Source organism: Myotis brandtii, unplaced genomic scaffold (assembly GCF_000412655.1).
Source record: "Myotis brandtii unplaced genomic scaffold, ASM41265v1 scaffold707, whole genome shotgun sequence".
Lineage (NCBI taxonomy): Eukaryota > Metazoa > Chordata > Mammalia > Chiroptera > Vespertilionidae > Myotis > Myotis brandtii.
In genome coordinates this window covers 632782-636663 of record NW_005370773.1, presented here as the reverse complement: position 1 = coordinate 636663, position 3882 = coordinate 632782, and the positions used below count along the sequence as shown (strand labels likewise).

General features: G+C 59.7%; 1 protein-coding gene across 1 annotated transcript in view; it reads right to left on the bottom strand.

The window, feature by feature from the left end:
* Positions 1-3882, bottom strand: part of SCNN1B (sodium channel, non voltage gated 1 beta subunit) — a 33851-nt gene that overhangs the window by 8036 nt on the left and 21933 nt on the right. The window lies entirely within an intron of this gene.

Sequence of the window (3882 nt, the reverse complement as noted above, 5' to 3'; positions counted from 1 at the left end):
CAGCCCCGAGCAGAGCCGGAGAGACACCCGCCGGACGCCCTCGGGAAAGAGGGGGGAGGGGAGTCTCGGGTGGGCTCAGGATTAGCCAGGAGCGAGGAGCATCCTTCACGCTTTCACCTCTCGCCCTGCAGGGCTCAGCCAGACCTGTGAACGTGACCTTGTTTGGAGAACCTCTTTGCAGATGTGACTAAGGGTCCGGTGGGACCCAGCCGTCCTTAGCAGGCCCGGAGGAGAGTCCCAGCAGAGAGGCCTCGGGAAGATGAGGCAGAGGTGGGGGTGACACAGCCACAAGCCCAGGAAGCCCGGGGCCCCCAGCAGCTGGCAGAGGCGGGAAGGACCCTCCCTGGGCCTCTGGAGGGAGCCGGCCCTGCGACACCTTGATTTCAGACGTCTGGCCTCCCCCCTGAAGAAATAAATTCTGTCGTTTAAGTCACTCTCCAGAGAGGTGGACTGGACACCTGGGCCATTCGGATAAAGAGGGGAGTGGGCGGAGCCGGGGGCCAGGCGGGCTGTGGGTCAGCAGGGGTCCATGTGGGGCTGTGGGTCAGCAGGGGTCCATGTGGGGCTGTGGGTCAGCAGGGGCCAGGCGGGCTGTGGGTCAGCAGGGGCCACGTGGGGCTGTGGGTCAGCAGGGGTTCATGTGGGGCTGTGGGTCAGCAGGGGCCAGGCGGGCTGTGGGTCAGCAGGGGTCCATGTGGGGCTGTGGGTCAGCAGGGGTCCACGCGGGGCTGTGGGCCAGCAGGGGTCCACACGGGGCTGTGGAAGGAAGGAGCCCCCCCCAACCAGACAGGACCCTCCACGGTCCTGTGTCAGGTCAGAGAGCTTCCTACGGAAATAATCCAACAAGAAATGTTCCCGTAAAGGTGCTCACGGAGTAGAGACAGCGTCACGCGGTTCCAAAGGGTTTTGTGAAACATGTCTTTGCTATGGAACATTTTAAACGTAAGAAAGTACAGAGACGCAGCCCACCCAGCGTCACAGTCGGCACCTGGCGGCTCACCTCCCGTCTGCCCGCCCCTCTCCCTCCACGTGACCCTGGAGCAAACCTCAGACATCACACTATTTGTAAGCATTTCACATGCATCTCTAAAAGAAAGAACTAAAAGTCAATGCTACGATCATGTTAAAAACAACTAACAAAAATTCCTTCACATTACGAAATATTCAGTTCAAAGCCCCAGTTGTCTCATAAATGTCTCATACATTTTGTTTCTCAGTTTATTTAAATTGGGATCCACATGATGTTAACGTGATTGGCTGATACGACTTTTAAGTCTCTCTCTTTGAAAAAAAATACACACACACATATATGTTAATTGACCTTAGAGAGAGAGGAAGGAAGAGGGAGAAAGAAAAACATTGATCAAACCCCAACCGGGCACGTGCCCTGACCAAACAGTGATCTCCCGGTGCAGCGACGACGCTCAGTCACCTGAGCCACCGCTATGGCTTTTAAGTGTCTCCTAACCTTGCCTTGCAATACAGCTGTGCCGAGGGCCTGGTGGCTAAAAGCCAGGCTTTGCCCAGTCCCACTGAGCAGGACCGAGTGTCTGTACCACTGGCCACAGACAGACGTCAACCTACAAAACCCAGACTGTGGGGACTCAGCGAGGAAATAACCCAGTTTCTCCAACAAATCAGGGGTGAGAGAAGGAGAGGGAGCGGCCGCCGTGAGGGACACTGGGAAGAGGCCCAGGTGGGGCTGCAGCTGGAGCCTGACCCACAGCAGCAAACAAAGAAAGAGGCATGGTGTTCACGAGGTGAGCACCACTGACAATCAATGGTATTGAGGAATTATTGAAGATTTGCTTCCGGGTGGGACAATGGTATTGTGGTTCGGTTACAGAGCCACCCTGAAGCCTAGACGCAGGCTGAGGCATTCAGGGGGCGGGTGGGAGAGCCAGGCTCACGGGGGTCTGGGCGGCGGCCAGGCGAACTCCCATACTCCTCTGGTCCTCCTGCACCTCCTCCGTCTCCACAGAGGGTAGAAATAGCTTTACAAAGGCCTTAGGATGCTCTCATAGTTCTTTCTTATTTTATTCAAAGCAGGAGGGGCTGGGCTCGGGGCATCCGATGCCCAGAGGGTCATCTGAAGTGTGTGGTCCCATCTTCTGTTCCACACAGACACCCCCACCGCCCGCCTCCTCACAGCAGGCACCCAAGTCCCAAACCACCGTCCACCGCGGACCCGCTTGCTGCAGCCACCCCCCGCTGCACACGTGTCGTGTCTGTCTTGGCAAAGAAAGAACCTGGGGGCTGAGAGCCCGCCAGGAGCCAGCCTGCCTGAATTCATGCCCGCTCTGCCCCCGCCTGGCTGGGAGCGTGGGGAAGGCGCCTCGCCTCTGTGCCCGCACTCCCGCAGCCGGGGTAACGCAGCACCCACCCCAGGACCGAGGTGAGGCCGGATGCCGAGCATACTGCCGACGGCAGGGTCAGACACTCGGTAAATATTTGTTAGCATCAGAAACTGGCACACGTGATCGGGCATCCACAGAGATAAGCGGGCAGGGTCGCCACCTAACGCCCTGGGAGGGGGTGGGGGGGTGGGTCAGGGAAGGTGAGGCCGAGATGGGAGGCTCAACCTGGGCGTGGAAAGGGCGCCCAGGAGGGAGCCCAGCAAGGCGAAGGCCTGGAGGGCACACACAGCTTTGGGCGGGCACTGTGCAGTCTGCATCCTGTGTGGGCTCAGGGCTGTGCCACCGGAGAGGAATGGCGGCGCAAACCAGCTACCGCGGGCACTGCTCGGAGGGGCAGCCGCCCAGGGGCTCGGGCACACACTGTTCCCAGCACCGCGTCTCGGACATCCACAGCTGGGCCTCTCCGCCCGGGCTGCGCTCCCCGCACCTGCTTGCCGACCATTTGCTGGTTGATACGCTCCCTTCCCAGAGAGGCGGCTCCTAGTGCTGGCCACCTCCAGCCGCAGACACAGCGGCTCTTTCCGAGCCTTTCCTGGGACAGGCCAGGCGTGCAGACAGACACCGCAGGCCTCCAGGGCACCAGGAGATAGAGAATCCTGGCAGGAAGCAGTAAAACCATGCCGAGCCGGGGGCAGGGGGGCGGGGGTCAGGGCAGTCTTCCCAGGGCGGAAGCTAGCTGGCCGATCCCTGGTGTTGCAGCGGCCGTAGGATAACAACAGACTAATGATGGTGATGATGACCATCTATGCCAGGTCCCTCTCCAGTGAAAGGAACAGGGTCCTGAGAGCAGTGCTGGTTCCAGGCCCGGGCACCTCGTAGGGCAGACAGTAAGGAGCATAAACAGTGAATAGACACATGAACACTGGACGGGGCATGGCAAAGGGCGGGGAGAGTCTCCGTGGGCACAGAGGGTCTGTAATGAGACTGACAAGTCCAGTGATGCAGTCACCTCAGGGTGGTCTGACCATACGTGCCTACCTGGGCGGGTCCTGGCGGTGGGCACGCCCCGACACATGGCTTCTTTAGTGGAAGGTTTGCTTGGCCTGAAGCAAGCCCTGCCCACTGCTCCCGCGCACCCAGTGAGCACACCTGTGACAGACCCTCAGCGGAGCCACATCGTCTCGTTAACCATCCTGCCTTCCTCCCGCCCCCTCCATGCCATCGACCTCACGTTCCCGCCTTCATTCCAAATGCAACAGAGAAGCTGCCAGCTGCCCCTGTGCAGAGCACCTGAGCTCTTCCCGGCATTGCGGGCAGTTTGACTCAAACAAACAAAAATTCTCTTTGGGTTTGGACGTTCTTACATGGACACGCCCAGTGACCAAAGCTGGGCGAACCTGAGCGGAGGATGAATAACTTGGCCCAAATGCACACGAGCCCCCCTGGGGGAATACGCCACCCACAGGCGCACACACACGGAGAGCCGGCCAACCTGCCTCGCGGAGGGCTCCCCGGAGCACAGGTC